We start from the raw sequence: 8615 nt of genomic DNA, 5'->3' as shown, positions 1-8615 counted from the left end.
ATCTAATTTCTAAGTAAATAAATAAATGAATGAATGCAGTCTCCCAGTGAGCAGGCCAACACTGCCCTGCTGTGGCGAGGAATCCAAACTCCAATGATTGATTAATGGAGAAAAAAACCTTGAGAGAAACCAGGCTCAACCGGGAGGGCCAGATCCCCTCTGACGTGTCATAGCTGCACTCAAACTGGTGACATGTGATTTTAATTTGGCATTTAATACCAAATATTGTAACTTCAGCATTAATTAGACAAATAGTCCGTCTTTGCTCTTGGTTGGGGATGTAGTGGTCTGAGCTGGGATGGTCCGATGGTCGTATTTCTCTTGGCTGGTGGTGGAATTGCCTTAGATGGAGCTGGGATGGTCAGTCAGTCTGCAGCTGTAGCTGGCGTAATATCAAATTGGGGATGGGCATCTGTCGGTCGTCTGGACATGGTGGAACTTCTTCCTACCTCGGGATGGGCATCCCGAGGCAGAGGCGGAAAGAGAATAAAGAGAATAATTAGCGTAGCTGCTGTTCATTAACTATGCATCACTAAGTGAAAGCTTGGCTGACCCTACCTACATAACAGAGCTTCTATCATATTACAACCCATCACGCTCTCGAAGATCTCAAAAGTCAGAACTTTTGATAACACCTAGAATAACTGAATCCACCAGCGGGTGTAGGGCCGTTTTATACGTAGCACCTAAACTCTGGAATAACCTTCCCGATACTATTCGAAGGTCAAACACACTCTAGATTAAAGACACATCTTTTCAACCAAGCTTTCACTTAATGCATAGTTAAAGAACAGCAGCTAAGCTAATTATTCTCTTACTGCCCCCTACTGGTTGGGAGAGATTCCACCAGGTCCAGATGAATGTCATATGCTCATCCCGAACTAGATGTTTGAAATAATTGCTGAACTCCGTGACTTTTATTGGATGTTGCTGGGTGGGTGTTTGTGGGTAGTGGGGGGGGGGGCTTGTTGGTTGTGGTTTGGGGGGTTGCCTTTGTTGGGGCTGTGTGGGCCTGGTTTGGTCTTGTTTTGCGTTAGATGTAATACAACAGAGAAATAAAGTTACATTATGCCATTACTATTTTTCCCTGGTTGTTCCTCTGTTGTCTTCTGTAGATCGCGGAAAGGGACTGGGTGAGACCTGCGTGGTTTCTGCGGGTGGGGCTTCCTGGGTCGCGGCTTGTGGGCTCGCCCTGTTCTTACAAACCTGCAAAGTGTGTGACTGGCCAATCAGAAACAAGCATTCCAACGAGCCGTGTAATAAACAGATTTCTCATACACTAACAGTATATTAAGTGTTTAATTATACACGTAACACTCTATTAAACGTTTAATATCACTTTTACGCTTTTATATTTTTGTAATGCAACACTTCATATATCTCACTTAATTGTGTCACTTAAGTGATTCTGTCTGTTAGGTAAATATCAAAGGCTATATTAATTTGCGTGCAGTATGTTTACATAAGGGGTAAAATATATTTAACACTTTTGATAACATTTTCAGTATGGACTTGTTGCAGAAGGTCTGTGCCAGTCTGCAGATTTGATCAGTTAGTTTGTTTCTATCTGAAACTTTCAGAAAGTCTGCAAGTGTATGATGTCTAGTTTGGAAAAAATCTGTTTATATTTTAAAAGTCTTGTAATGTATTCCAGCCATAAGAGGGCTGATATTACACGCACTGTGGGGTCTATTCATGCTTATATAATATCGTATTATAGTGCTGCTTTTTAATGTAAGAAGACTGACTGCGCATAACATTACGAGGTTATTCTCCAACATGGTTTTCGGTCATTTTCATGTTCTGTACATTAACACAATGATATGACGGTGATATCACAGACAACCCATTCACACAGCAGGGCTTCTCCGTAAATATGGCTGTGAGTCCCAAAAATGTACAGGTGTGAGTTTGGTTATAGAATGCGGTTGTCACATCCATAAATAGCTGAACTGCGTGTGAACACAACCTGATAAGGACTCAAATACAGGTTTGATCACTGTATTTTGGTGCTGTATGAACATGGCCTAAGAAAGGACTAGTAAAAATTATTATTGAAAATAATTTTCTAAACATTGACTTTATACACCATATACATACAGGACATTGTCTTGGATTGAGAAGATCTTTTGCACATCTTCTATTGGACACCCACCCTAGCTCCCCTGCGAGAAAAGCTCTTTTTCCTATGATGGAAAGTGTGCATCACACTAATGCCCGCCATGGACTTCCTCTCCTGCCAGTTTCACTTTCACAGCTCCTGAGGAGCCCATCAACCTCTTGCTGAGACTTAAGACCCCTTAGCTAGTGTGTCTTCACTTTGATCCGAGGCGAAACCCGACTTGCTGTTCTGTTTCTCAGTATCCCCATCCCAAAGGATTTATATTTATCATGAGGATCATGTGATTGGACTCTGGCACCCTAAAGGAATAATTCTCCCAAAAATCTCAAACTCAACAAATGTTGCTATCTTTGTCCTTTGACACACACACACAATGTCAAATTGTTTCCACGCAGGCTGTCAAGCAATATGTAAAATATCTATTTTTTCCATGTTTCACATATAAAACAACTGCATATCGCCCTATTTTTTTAGTGTTCTACAAATATCTGTCCATGTCTGGTGCTAGACAGTTGAGGTTGTAAAGGAAAGTTTGCAGACTAAACCTTGTATCTAATACAGTGAGAAATGAAGAAAGCGAAGGCCAGAGTGTAATATTGCCAGAATCCACCCGGCACAAAACCATCTGCTTCCCTGGACTCGCCTGTCAAAGCCATCACGCAGCAGTGTGCATGTACTACCTGCTCTGTAACGCGCTGTGGCGTTTCTAAGCCGGCTGATGCATTTTACACAGTGCATCTGAGAGGTAATAATGACATTAAAGTCATCGGGGAGCCGATCTATTCAGCAGGCAGGGCAGCCTCAACTGTCATCTCCTATTTTCTGCCCAATTGACGGTAGAATCTCCAGGACTGGTTTCTATTTCGGGACGCTGTCACTCCTGTCTGCGGGAGACAGTTATGACCTAAACCGAAGCAATAGTTAGACTGTGACTGACTCCAGACCAGCACAAGGGAGTTGATCTGAGGATCAACGGGACAATGAGCTCTCTGAGAGACAGAATGAAGATGAGTCCTATTCTCCCACAGACGCTGAAAAATGATAGAAACCATTTATCTGCCTGAGGCACTTTTCCTCTCAGTTTTTGGTTGGATGCAGGAATAAAAATGAAGCATAAAAATAAGGAATTATACTGTAATTTATTATTGTACATGAAAAGGAAATTTGACCTTTCATGTTTGATAAAAACACTTTTTTGTCTGATTCACCTTCTAGGAAATAAATAATTTGGTTTAAACAGAAATGTCGAATTGTTTAAGAAAAGGCCTGTGTTGGGTCTGTGTTCTTAAAAACAGTTCACCCAAAAATAAAAATTCTGTCATACTCAGAATGTTGACTTCCATATAAGAAGAATTAAAACGACAATCAAAAGTGCATCAGAACTGTTTGCTTTTATACATTCTTCAAAATATCTTATTTTGTGTTCAACAGAACAAAGAAATTCATACAGCATTTGTTTCCCTCTTTGATAGTTAATGGTGACCAAAATCTTTTGGTTACAAGCGTTCTTTCAAATCTTTCTCTGTGTTCATTAGAACAAAACATTTATACAGATTTGGAAATACTCGAGTATTACATTTTTTGGGTGAACTGTTCCTTTGAAGAGCAAAGTTTTGATAGAAACACAGAGAAATATGTTTACACTTCTTGGAGAAAACAACCAACAAGGGCTTAGAATAAAAAATGCATTCTGACCGAGAAAAATATACATTACATTTGAATCCTTCTTTAAAGAATTCCAACCTACATGTTTAACAACCTTATATAATTTATAAGGATCTCTTATTTAGTAAGCAGTGACTTGATTTAAAAAGTGCATTTTAATGCTCGAGTTCCCTGTGTTTACTATAAAAGCACAATGCTGTGTCCGAGGGTGTCAGTCGTTCTCAAAGGAATTGATTCTGCTGAAAGTGAACTTTTACTTTGATTTCACAGGTAGATTCAATGCATTTTGACAAGTACTGTAAAAAAATTCTACCTCAATGCTGACAGATGCTCCCTGGAAATTTAAAATAATTGTCTCAGGAACATTTCTAACACTTATCTCAATTCCCAATGACAAGCTGTTCTCAAATTATTGAAGTTTTTATCTTTCATTACTTGAGACTTCTTTAAAGGTTCAAGCAGTTAAAGAGAGAGAGCGAGAGAGTAGCATTGTGTGGGTCAACCTACATAAAGTGGTGAGTGGAAAATAGGAAGCGACGTGCACCTGCGGTATACCTTGTGGGGCTTCGACTTAGATCAGTGTCTCAGCGGCATGAGCTCTTTGACCTTTCCAGTGCTTTTGGAGAATGTTCTGGGCTTCTGTCAATGTCACTCAACAGCAATTTTTTCCTGCTTTCCATGACACACCCTGGCACTTAATTCTTGTTATTCATTTTATGCATTAATCCAGTGCAATTTACAGTTCATTCAGTTTTTTTTACTTTTTTATGCGGTTCCTCTGAAATCAAACCCGTAACCTTGATATTGTTAACACAATGCTCTACAAGTTAAGCTATGCGCTTTACATTTTCTGTATTTGTTACTAAACAACACTAAATTAAATTTGTTCATCATTTATTCACCTTCATGTTAAATCTGTATGACTTAAGGACATAAAAAATATATTTTGAAGGACCTTGGTAAACAAACAACACGACCCCCTTTTGACCCCCTTCCATTGTATGGAAAACACTTCATTTCTCAAAATATCGTATTTTGTGTTCCATTTAAAAAAAAAAAAACTGATACTGGTTTTGAACTACACCTGAATAAATGTATTTATAAAATATTTTTTTATTTTTGGGTGAAAAATTACCATTCCATTATTAGTCAAAACTGAATAGGAAAATTATTGGAGGAATTGCATGTCATGCATGTCACCATGGCTGGTGTCTTTACTTCATATTTCAGCCACTAGTGCAGTAACTGCGAATTTCCGTCCATGTCTGTAAATCTGCATTATTACCTCCTCACCTGGGCAGAGCTATTATATAGCCAGTTAAAAAAAACAGCTCACTTATGACACTCTGCTGCCTAAACACAACACCAGCGAGAGGCTGCATCAGATAGTATTCGGTTTTCTTTAAAAAAGATTTTGGAAACATTGAATTTCCAGAAAATCAGCTAGCGAAATCATACACAGTCAATCATTTCACAATGGGACACCCCAGCGGCTGCTAGGTTAGAAGAGTGAGGTTTTTAGTGACAAATTCTTAATTTCAAAACATGATAAAAATGAGAAAGAAATGAAAAAATTATACACTACGGTATCAATTCTGTTTTTGAACTCTTAATTGTTCTAAACTCATTTTGAAAATCACTTAACCTCCTTTCTTTCATTTTTCTTACCTTCCTTTGCAAACCTCTTGACTTCAATTAAATGTGATTAAAGAAGAGAAAGGAAAGAAGAGAAGGTAGATAACATTCTTTAATTGCTATCTCTCTTGTGTAATTACTCATATCAGACAAAGCATTATGTTTTTTATAAATGTTCCCCTGTGACTGTATATCCACTTCAGCCCTTTGTGATTGACACAAGCAGATCTGCAGATTGCTTTTTTCTTTTTCATACATGAGTATTAACTGAATGCCAGGTCACAGCATCATTGCTTTAATCATCACAACATTCTGAGGTTCTCGGTAACATTTTTCTCCTTGTCATTGCTGGTAGATTTTAATCAGGTGGTAATTTGTTGAGTTAAGGAAATCGTTTGCCTTTATCAGACATGAATAAATCCTCAGACAGATTGGTCAGCTGGTCATGTAACTAATTAGTGATGCTGTAATTGTATTAGGCTACGATGCAATGCTGCAAACAAGTTCATTCAACTTTACGATTAGTTTATTTAAATGGAAAATGTTCATTTAATTTAAAAATGTAGAATTAAAAAAGACTGTCGATAGCCATTAATCCTTAAAGAGCTGAAAAGCGATAAACCTTGATCAGTCTACAGTGCAATGTCTTTGTACAGTTTTATCTAAAAATACGAGCCTTATATTTTACTACATTTTATATGTTAATGCATATTTAAAATTTCGAATTGTTTTTATTTTTACTGTTATCTACGCTGTACAATTTTACAGAATTTTACTGTTATTTTGAATAGATTTTTTTTTCACATCTTTTTATAATTTTTTTAAATGTTAAATCACATAAAAAGAAAAACATGTCTTTCAATTTTATGTGAAATATATATATATTTGACAATATTTTTCTGTTTTTTTACATTATTTATTTCCCTGTGTATCAACATGACAAATATATTTTTGAAGGATATAAAATGTTTAGTTTGATATAGAATAAGTAGTTATGTCCTCATAGTATAAAGATGAATTTTTTCATCTCTATATTCCAAGTGGAAACATTTTTTGTCCAAAAATCTATGTTGCATAATTAAAATTAACTGAATCTATTGAAAATATCCAAAGAAGTACTTCTGAAATTATGGCAAGTATTATTTAAAGATCTGATATTTCAAAATACATCTTTTTACTTAGGGATGTTTAGGTAGGCCTAACATTTAGTTTGTGTAAAATCTTTTGGTCTTTTATTTGACAACCTTGTTTATACGGGTCTACAAAAGAAAACAAAGCTATTTAGATCAGGGCCCGGCAAACCCCTTTTCAATATGCATTGTTTAGTTTCAGCAGTGCTTCATGAAGATTCTGAATGTTTTGCGGCTCTGAAAAGATATGAGGACAGTATACACTCAAACCAAACAAATAAAGTGGATTCCAATATTTCAAAGGCTTTTCAGTATGATTGCACAAAATCTTGAGTAAGATCAATTCTGCTTTTTCCCAGATACTCAATAACACGCACAAGCTTTCTAAATAGATATGTTTTCTGTTTTGACAAGTAATATGGGTTTGTTTATCATATGGTTCATTGTTCCCAGAATCTGATTCTGAATAGTTATTTACGGACTTCGTGCACCTTATTAAAAATGTAACATTTTCAGTGCAATACGATATGCTTCAAACCCATCACTTATAGACAGGCATTCTGGTTGACCCTACTATATAAAAGCCAAAGAATGACCGTAGAAAAATATCACATACAGAAAAGAACAGAATTCACCTTTTTGTACAGTGGACGCGATATCTCGCCCCACAAATCCATGCAATTGCTTAAAGCTCCCATTTAAAACCAAATACATTTTTCCAAATATAAAGATCAAAATAGTTCCAGATCCATCAGTTCCGGAGTAAAAAAAACATGTATGTGGGGGTGTATGCGTTGGAGTGGGTGTGCGAGTGTGAAAGGCTGCACACAGAGCCATTGAATGTGCTCATTATGGTCCTGGCCAGAGTGGCTCTCCTCCTTCTGCTCCGTTCAAGCCAAGAACACAGTGACCTCATTCCTCAGCCTGCCCAACCTCCCTGCTAATGACTGAAACACGGCATTCTGGGAGAGAGTGGACCATTGCCTTGCACTCATCACTACCATGTCATCAGCTTTTAATGAGTCGTTTCTGCTCTGTTAGGAGAAATTACACCATTCCTCCCTGACACCTCTCCGGGGGTCCATGTGAGAACATAACTAACTGGGATAAACAGCTGTCAAGCGAATCTTCTTTCATTTAAGCAACACTTGAGGACTCTGAGGTCCAATTTTGAGTTTGGGTTTGTAATTATAAGGGGGCCACAATTTGGGTCTTTGTGGGTGCAACAGACTGAATCTGCAACAAAGGTCCAGTTTGTATTTAGTGTTTTTTAATCAATTAATCATAAATTATAATAATATTATAGTTATATTATAAAATAATATGCGTAATATGCATAGGCTACTATAATACAATATATTGGTAACCTGATGTTTTGGACTTTGTAAATCATTCATGGACTTTCTAATTATCCTCCAAAGCCAGATTGTTGTGTGAAACTTTGGTTGAGTCCTTGACCATGAAGTCAGTTTGTGCTATTTGTGAAACTATGATGTCTGTCTCTGGAAGGTTGGCTGCCATCAATGGCAATTATCCCATCCCTCAGTGCGTATGATTGCCTCGGTGAGAACCTGATAGTGCCTAGGATTCTAGGGTGAAAAAAGATGAAACCAGTTGCCATCTGCCCGTGTCACATTTTTGTAATGAATAGATTTCATAGGTGCATATCATGCCATTATAAGTTAAGTTTGATTGGATGCATATATACTTTCTTCTAACTTCATTTTTTAGCCAATTTCTTGTTTAGAAATAACCGGAAGTCACATTCAATAAAATATCAAGCAAATAGCTTTACAAAATCAAACACTGTCAACAATCAGTTTTTTCTTAGTTGCTTAGCGTCTTGTTATGTGAAGTTTAGAAACGCTTACACAGGCAAACAAAAAACATTTTTAAGAAAACATTATGAAAGTATTAACAGAGCACAAAGGCGCAATCAGAAATTATTTCATAATGCTGGATGCTATTACAAATGTGGTTCTGAGAATCGCTGCCTAGTCAGCATCAGCTGGTGAAATAAACCTCCATGCAAATTGTCAGCTCTCTTTTTGAGAAAAAAAGAG

Source organism: Triplophysa dalaica, chromosome 3 (assembly GCF_015846415.1).
Source record: "Triplophysa dalaica isolate WHDGS20190420 chromosome 3, ASM1584641v1, whole genome shotgun sequence".
NCBI classification, from domain to species: domain Eukaryota; kingdom Metazoa; phylum Chordata; class Actinopteri; order Cypriniformes; family Nemacheilidae; genus Triplophysa; species Triplophysa dalaica.
This window is presented reverse-complemented; position numbering follows the sequence as displayed.